Source organism: Sardina pilchardus, chromosome 21 (genome assembly GCF_963854185.1).
Source record: "Sardina pilchardus chromosome 21, fSarPil1.1, whole genome shotgun sequence".
NCBI classification, from domain to species: Eukaryota; Metazoa; Chordata; class Actinopteri; order Clupeiformes; family Clupeidae; genus Sardina; species Sardina pilchardus.
In genome coordinates this window covers 14,416,859-14,426,706 of record NC_085014.1, presented here as the reverse complement: position 1 = coordinate 14,426,706, position 9,848 = coordinate 14,416,859, and positions in this window count along the sequence as shown.

Here is a 9,848-nt window from a genome sequence, read left to right as displayed (position 1 = left end):
TGTTGGTTTAAATGCATGGCCTGCACCGTACTGTAAGTGACAGACTTTGCAAAACAGTTTCATTATGAAAATCTGACACAAAGCAAAAATACAGGAATTATTAATCTGCTCAAATTCCTGAGCTCTGATCCACTTCTTCTCCTCTCTCCGCTGGTTCTGCAGTACGGGGGAAATATGGAGTGGTTCTTGTTCCTGTGGTTCCCCGCCACTGGGTACACAATTGTGCCGCTGTTGGCATACAGGCGAGAAGAGGGGGGGGGGGTTGCGTCATGAAAATCGCTTCGCTACGCAGGTAGTGGCGGAAAAAAGCCACGGCACTGTTTGCCACCATTGTACTCCGCGGTGAAGTGCTGAGAAGTACGTTTTCAATGCATCTGCAGCGGAGCAGCATGGCAGAAATAATTACACACTGCTGTACACTGCCTTATATGGGGCCTCCACAAATGAGATTAAATAGGGTAAATAGGTGGAAGAGGGGAAAAAAGCTTGCTTCTCCAGATTTTGAAAGGAGCTCTGCACTCTGTCAGAGAGTTTCATTGTCACATGCAAGTAGCTTGGCAGCAGTTGATGGCATAAGAAATGAGACCACTGTTTCATGAAGATTTTCATCCTAGGAACATCTGGAAATATTCAAACACATTTGAAGACTTTAACAGTTGAAGTTGAAGGAGCCTATAACGGCCTCCTCTGGCCTCATCCAGGATGTATCCTCTAGCAAAATATATTTTATCTTTGTTGTTTACTAACTATCATGAATGTTGTTTGTTCATGTTATGTTTGTTGTGCTATCTCTTTCTTTTGGAGCACATTGGGTTTGTGCTTGTCACATTAACTGCTATATAAATAAAGTTGAACTGACTTGACTTCAGCTTCATTTCCAGAGCGCTTCAGTCAAGTGTTAATTGTTGCTATGTTATGGTCGTCAGGAGAGAAGTGCATTACTACCATTATTAGACATTGCATCAGCAAACAGACACATTGATCCGATATTTCAGTAAACACACAAAAGCCGGTATTCGAAAACTCCGATGGATGAAAGATGCCTGTGTACATGCATCTAACCATTAACTCATCTTCACTCAACATGTTGGACTCACTATCAAACATGCCTATCAATTTTGCCTCAGGGTCGTTTCAAGAGGGCTGGATCAAACAAGCAAACTTTGCAATCATATTGCATAAAAACTGACAGAGATAAGGAGAGAGAGAGAGTTAGATGACTATAAAAGTTCAAGAGAGTTGTGTCAGAAAAGAATGGGAACTCCAGGAATATTACAGTCTCCTCCTCCGGGCCTCACTCAGGATGTATCCTCTGGCGAAATATGTTCTCATCCTCCAAACTATTATCCTTTTCTCCACAACCAGCCAGGCACTGCTATGCGATATATGTCCGTCATGTGGTTGTTCTGAAATGAATGCGAGCTTTTCTCGATAAGTTAGGCCCATGATTTATAAACTATAATGACATTGGCCAGGAGGGACAACAATTATTTATCATGCTTATCATGAAAAAGTTTAAATGACATAGACCTATATGAACATGCCCCAACCAGAACCAGACACAAAAGGCTTTGCATAATAAAGGTTCAATACCAAGAAAACTACACGCACACACACACACACACACACACACACACACACACACACAGTGTTGGGAAAGTTCACTTTCTACATGAACTAGTTCAGTTCATTGTTCACAAATTTTAAAATGAACTAGTTCAGTTCATAGTTCATAATTCCAAATTATGAACGACGTTCACAGCTCCGAAAAATGAAGTAGTTCAGTTCATTTATTCAATATGTTGCGACCTATACTCTTTCAAAATTGCTGCCACAGCCATAAATTTCATTAGTTTAACATGATCATAGCCATTTAGACAGGTTTTACGCACATTCTGCTATAATTGCTTGCCGCAATTCTGACGGTAGCGGAAATTCAGACATGAAGCATGAGAAATGTATACGGTCTCCGTTTGTTCACATGTAAAGTAGAATTTCCATCAATTGGGCTTTGGTTCGCTGGGCAGAAATCCGCTTCGCGTCGTGCCTAACAACGCCCCTTAGCTGTTCGGGGCTTATTAATTTTACACCGGGAGGAGGATACCTTGCTGCATTAGCTGCAGCGTGAGAGATGGAACTGTTCACTGACATAGGGCGCTTTATAAAGCTACACGTAATACTTCACTTGATCATCAAGTGCGATTTTTTCCGCGATTGCATGCATAGGCCTATAGCAGCTGTGGCGGCAACATTACGAAAACATAGGCTACTGTAGGTCGACAGCAGAAAAAAATTCTGGTAGTAGGCTATACGGAGATATGAATTCAGACATAAGAAGCGCACGCAATGGTTGGGCAACAGTTTAGTGCTATTAACGGTGTGTTTTTTGCCTGAACCTAACGAAATTAAAAAAGAGTGAACGTGACGTTCACAGACACCAGAATGAACGCGTTCACAGTGTCGTTCATCAGGCAGAAATACAGTTCGTTCAGCTCACGTTCACCAAAATTATGAACGGGTTCATGAACTTTCGTTCAATGAACGCGTTCAGGCACAACACTGCACACACACACACACACACACACACACACACATGTACGTGCACACACATACACACATATGCACAGATACACACACATACACAGATTCCACACACACGTGCACACATTTATGCACACACACAGTTGACAAGTGTCATTTATTTTTGTGGAGAGAATGTGCAGAACTGAGCGGCGGTCATATTGTGTATCGCTATGCGGTACATCTTATTATAACATCTGTCTGTAGGGACCTTACAGGTTTGTCTGACTTCAATAAAAAGCTTTGCAGACTTTGCAAAAACATGTAATTCTATGGCATAACTCCTAATGATAAAAGCTTGGGGAGGTTTTCAACACTGTGTTTATATACGCTAGTGTTTAGATATTAATGATTTTGCTGGTCAATACAAATAAGATGATCTCTTCTAAAAGCTTTTTCAGCTAGACTAAAATCTCAGAAAATTATTCTATGATGACTCACCCTCATCTTTTATAACAGCAACTGGCACTGACTGACTGGTATCCTATTAGAAGCGTCCAGAAAGTGTTGGGAAACGATGGTGAAGAGCAAGGGGACATTATGCTTCTCAGAGAAGTGCTAACTCCTCTCATTTCCTCTCTGATAGCCCTCTGGTGTGGTCAGCGTAATTAATCTGTGGGCCGTTGTTGTGTGCGCCGGGGACCCCGCTTTGGCACAAAGTTGCGAGGTCATCTGCACAAAGATTCTGCCGTCTAGCTGAGAAACAGAACGGCTGAATGTGCGGACAAGTTAAGATGTTGGGTTATCAGATACCACCTAACTTCAGACCCCACGTACTGTACGCACACAAAACACACACACACACACACACACACACACACACTAAACACGCATGCACACAAATACACTAAAGACACATACAGATAGAATCTATATACATACACAGACAAAGACACCCTCACACCCACATAGTATATGCACACAGAGGGACATATACACACAGGCATGCCAACACATACTCACACACACACACACACACACACACACACACACACACACAAATCCCCCCCAAAACACACACAAATACACACAATATACCAACATACACACACACACACACACACACTAATAAATACATACACACACAGACATAATATACACACACACACACACACACACACACACACACACACACACACACACACACACACACACACAACAGACACACACACACACACACACACACACACACAAACACACACACTGCTTGCCGGGAGCGGGTGTGGCACGTTCCACCATGGTCAGGTGCAGACTCAGCACATCTCTAGGTGTGAAAATGTTCTCAAGAAAAAGCGAATGTGTCGCCCTGGCCTAAAATAATCATGGAATAAGCAGCCTCTGCAGGCAGGCCTTCGGCAGGGATGGAGAGTGGATGGAATTGGTGTGTGTCTATGTATGTGTTAGCGTGTGTGTGTATGTGTGTGTGTGTTTGTGTGTGTATGTGTATGTGTCTGCATACAGTATGTGCGTGTGTGTGTGTGTGTATGTTTGTGTGTGTCTGCGTGTGTGTCTGTATGTGTGTGTGTCTCTGTATATGTGTGTGTGTGTGTGTCTGTATATGTGCGTGTGCGTGTGCGTGCGTGCGTGCGTGTATGTGTGTTTGTGTGTGTGAGGGTGTGTATGCGCGTGCGCATACGTGTGAGTGTGTGTACACGGATGTGGGCAGAAAACCTGCTTTGCGGGTCTGTTGTGAATGACACTGTACATGGGGGATGACAGGAGAGGGTGCCGGCTCAGCAGAGAGCCAGCTCTGGAGGAGGGGCAGCAGCCATGGACGGAGGCCAGGACAGCGGCTACTTACACACACACACACACACACACACACACACAAACACACACACACGCACACACGCACACACACACACACACATACACACAGATGTGCTTAAACACGCACACACACACACACACACACACACACACACACACACACACGCGCACGCACACACACACACACACACACACACACACACACACACACACACACACACACACAAGCACAGCCAGGCTCCTTCAGAAATGGATTTCACATGTAGGTTGGTTAACCGTTAAAGAAAAGAGTTTCACTGAAATGGGTTCCTGTGGTGTGGCCTAAAATAGATTCCCCAAGAAAACAGAAGACAGAGACAACTGTAACGAACGGTTGCCAGAGCATATATTTGAATGTCACCATTCAGCGGTGTTTCACTAACGAAGCAGACGGTTCACCATTACAAAACAAAACATGCAGATTACGAGCCAGAACAACCGTAAACAATGATAAATAAACAACAACAGCTCTTTGCAACCATGAATGGATGACTACTGTATTCAACCAGGAATTAACAACCGCAAATAATTCATCACCAAGAATGTTGATGTGGTCTATAGGTTGGCTTGGTGATTTGTTCACAGTGACTAAGACAAACAGCAGGTTGTAAACACTGCGAGCCACCCTGCACGGTGCTTTCTCAGAGCTGAGTGTAAGATGCACTTGGCTCTCTCCTGGACCCAGAGATGCTGATGAGAGGCCATTTACTCTGATTTACCGTATGTTGTTGCCGTTCGAGAGGAGGCGCTATTTGAAATGTGTTATTTTGCATATTCCTCAACCAGTGTGCATGACCAAGTGTTTTGGTCTGGATGAAAGAACAGGAAATGGGTTGCCAACTAGGAAAAGCTTTAATACTCATATTAAATCCGAGAGCACTTGATTTCAAATCCAATTTTAAGAGCAGTTTTCTTGCCTTTGCTGAGGTTTTTTTTTTTTTACGAGTTTTGAATATTACATTTTAATCTGTTACTAGAAGAAGTTACTCACTAAATCTTTTGTAGTAGGCTTTATGAAATCACACAAACAGAACTACACACACACACACACACACACACACATATATATACAGTACACACACATACACACACCCACACACACACACACATATGCACACACACACACAAACAAACAAACCAACAAACAAATAAGCATACACACAGACACATCATCACACAACACCAGCTCCACCAAAGCACAGCTACTCCACGCAGTCTGTTTCCAAAAGGTCAGTGTAGCGGAGAGAGCTGGACCGCGCAGGCCAAGAAGATAGATGGAGCTCGAGCCGAAACATATTGCGCTCGTTCGCTGGCCAGAGGGCCGGCATAAGGACCACATAACAAGCGGAATCAAATCACGGCACGCCACGCCACACGACTCATTCGATTAGGAGGCCCCGTGTAATATAGGGGAGTAGCTCTCAGCCGGTGGGATCGCGTCCAGAGGCCACCTACGTCTGCGTCTGGCACGGACGCGCGGCCCATTAGAATGTTCTGGAAGTGAGCGAGGGGATGTTTTAGGCCACTGGAGCGTATAGCGGAGGTGTGTGTGTGTGTGTGTGCGTGTGTGTGAGTGTGTGTGTGTGTGTGTGTGTGTGTGTGTGTGTGTGTGACGGTCGAGGCCATTAGCGATGCAGAGCGTGCCAGAGAGTGTGAGAGACAATATACCCTCTCGCTACCGTCAGTTGTCCTCATCTCTCTCTCTCTTTTTCCCTCTCTCTTTCTCTCTCTCACACACACACATACACTCACATGCGCGCGTGTGCCTACAAATAGAACAAAAAAGCATATGCAGTTCCTGTTAGCCTTGTTTATTCTGTGAGCTTATCTCACCAATGGAATCAATACTTTGGCGTTTCCAAATCAATGTGAATTTCCTGGTGAGGCTCTTAACAATGATGCCATTGGTACTATTATTGTTGTGATGGTGAAGGTAGGACATCTATGGGAGGAGAAATCCCATTCTCTTCTAATAGGATTGAGGTCATGAATACAGGCAGATCTCTTGTTGATTTGTGTGACTAGCTTGTCCATGTGTGAACAAAGAGGATCTTGTGTCTATTTATATTGTAGATTGTGTGTGTGTGTGTGTGTGTGTGTGTGTGTGTGTGTGTGTGTGTGTGTGTGTGTGTGTGTGTGTGTGTGTGTGTGTGTGTGTGTGTGTGTTTGTATGTGTGTGTGTGTGTGTGTGTGTGTGTGTGTGTGTGTGTGTGTGTGTACATGTGTGCATGTACACGTGTGTGTGTGTGTGTGTGTATGTGTGTGTACACATGTGTATGTGTGTGTGTGTGTGTGTGTGTGTGCATGTGTGTGTGTGTGTGTGTGTGTGTGTGTGTGTGTGCGCGCGTGTGCGTACGTGTGCATGTGTGTGTGTGTTTCAGAGCCTCTCCACCAGTCAGCCAGCCCTGATCAATGAACAAGTGCAGCTGCTCTCATTCTCACTCTGTCTTATTCCCTTTCTCTTGTTCTCCTTTCTGCTATTTCTATCCCTTCCCTTCCCCCTCTCTCTCCCAACTTCTCTCTCTCTTTCCCCACTTTTGCTTATTCCCTCTCTACTTTTCTTCTTTTCTCCCCCGTTCCTCTCCTTTTCCTTCTCTATTCCCTCTTCTGCTGCAGCGTAAGGGAAGAAATACTGTAGAGGAAGCAGCTCTCCCAATCTGTCCTGCTCTCTTTAGCTCTTTCTTGCTGAGACACCACATACACCACATAGAGAACGAGAGAGACAAGCACACAAACATGCACACACACACACACACACACACACACACACACACATCATTAAATGCTAATTGGACACCCTTGTGTGAGTGTGTGTGTATATCTTGAAACTGAGAGTGGATGAAGTGTGTGTGTGTGTGTGTGTGTGTGTGTGTGTGTGTGTGTGTGTGTGTGTGTGTGTGTGTGTGTGTGTGTGTGCGTGCGTGCATGTGTGTGTGTGTGTGTGTGTGTGTGTGTGTGTGTGTGTGTGTGTGTGTGTGTGTGTGTGTGTGTGTGTGTGTGTGTGTATGTGTGTGTGTGTGTATGTGTGTGTGTGTGCGTGTGTGTGTGTGTTTGTAAAGCACATTAACCACACTCTGCCCTCCTGGTGGCTGCTAGGTACTCATTATGAGAGTGTTTGGGCCCAAACAGCAGCTAAGCGTGGCTGAGATGTGGCCCAGGTCTGGCCCGCATTTGGGGCGTTTGAGCCAGACCCACACCAGAATCAGGTGCTGTTTGGGCAGCGCCAGCCAACCGCTGGAGGACATGAAGTGGTGCTGACTGCCTGATGAAGGGCTCTCAGCCTCTCACACTCACACCACGAGTGTGAGTTTGTACTTTTACTAAAACAAACCAGGTTGCCTCCTCCTCCTTCTCTCTCTCTCTATCTCTCTCTCTCTCTCTCTCTCTCTCTCTCTCTCTCTCTCTCTCACACACACACACACACACACACACACACACACTCACTCCCAGAGAACCATCATGTAACACAAATGCCACTGTTATCTAATCCTGCTGGTTTTTATCACGGTTGAACATCAATGTCTCTTTTTCCTCCGTATCTGGTACAGACAGGATCTTTGAAGTGAAACAATTCAATAGAGGATTATATGCTTATTTGGACTCCTCATTTGGATATTGGCACTGGGCTGTCTGCAGATAATGAATGAGAAAGAAGTGTGTGTGTGTGTGTGTGTGTGTGTGTGTGTGTGTGTGTGTGTGTGTGTGTGTGTGTGTGTGTGTGTGTGTGTGTGTGTGTGTGTGTGTGTGTGTGTGTGCGCGTGTGCGTGTGTGTGGTGTGTGTGTGTGTGTGCACATGTGCATTGGTGTGTGTGTGTATATGTGTGAGTGTGTGAGAGAGAGAGAGCAAGAGAGAGAGTGGAGGAGGCAACCTGGTTGAGAGAGAGAGAGAGATGGTCTATCAGTCTATCAGTCAAATGAACAGCGTAAAGGCCCAACATTTTTCTCAATGAACCTGAAGCCAGTGCAGAGCCTCCTTGGGAGCGCACTCAACCTTTATTGAAATGCCTTTGGATGTAGCAGCTAATCAAAGAGAGGAGACAGACTCCCCACGCTGCACTGTGTTCCTAAGCACATGAGTGTCAACACAAAGCCTCCTCTCCATCGCCCCACTTTATAACCCAACACAAAGCCTCCTCTCCACCTTATAACCCAACACGCAGTCTCCTCTCCACCTTATAACCCAACACAAAGTCTCCTCTCCACCTTATAACCCAACACAAAGCCTCCTCTCCACCTTATAACCCAACACAAAGACTCTTCCCCACCTCTCTTCCACCTTATAACCCAACACAAAGCCTCCTCTCCACCTTATAACCCAACACAAAGCCTCCTCTCCACCTTATAACCCAACACAAAGACTCTTCCCCACCTCTCTTCCACCTTATAACCCAGGGATGGGCAACTGGCGGCCCGCGGGCCGCATGCGGCCCGCCTCCTCACTCAGTGCGGCCCGCGGATGATCATTTTTACTGTGATTAAAAATGCGTGTTTTTTTTTTTTTTTTTCACCGCACCGTCATTGTAATTATACTGTTCGCCGATAGATAGCGCCTCCTATGCAAACCATGTCGGGCCCTCGGACCTTTCCCATCGCTGAGGAAAAACAGTGCACACATGGAAGAAAAGTAGAAAACTCATTTAGAAAACCATAGGCTACCTTTCAGTCAAAATCGGAAGCAGTGTCTGTTCATGGAATGGTAAGGCAAACCCATGTCAAGTTTTGCTAGAAACTATATCAGCCATGAAAGATTTAAATTTAAGTCGCCACTATACAACACCTTGCGAAAAATTATCAGAAGTGGCCTGCCCTACACACACGGAGCTTCTCGGCCGCTGTCGTAGACGACCTCAAATCAAAAGTAGGCTAGCCTACACTAACAATAGCGACTAATTGCCAGAACTACACAGGAATCCGTCTTTTGCTGTTTCGCTTGAGCTTGCCAAAGCAAAGAAGCTATATCAGATGGCGAAATTGTTTGGGTGCGTAGTGGAGGTAAAAACTTCGAAACGGTATATTTGTCCCGACGCACGGTGACGCGCATAATTGTTGCCATTCTGATAATGTCGAGGGGGGGAGCTGAGACAAATCATGCATGACTGCAAGTAGGCCTACTGTAGCTTACTTTTTGGCGTTGGATGAGTACAGATGTGATGGATGTTACATGTTACATCTGTACTCTCATTATGGACGTTAGGAAATGTCTGTAAATTCTTAAAAATGGGAGTGGGAGCATAAATGCATTGAATATGAGGGGTGTTGCACTTCATGATGGGCCATTGTTTTTCAGTTCTGTGCCATCATTGAATGGTGATTTATGTGAGCCCTTTGCACTGAAAATAATACTTATCACTGGCTGTAAAATATTTGTATTTGTTGTTAGGGAGTCTATGTTAAAAATGCATTTGAGCATGAAAATGGACATATTTCGTTCTTATTCAGAATTATTTTGCAGCATCAGA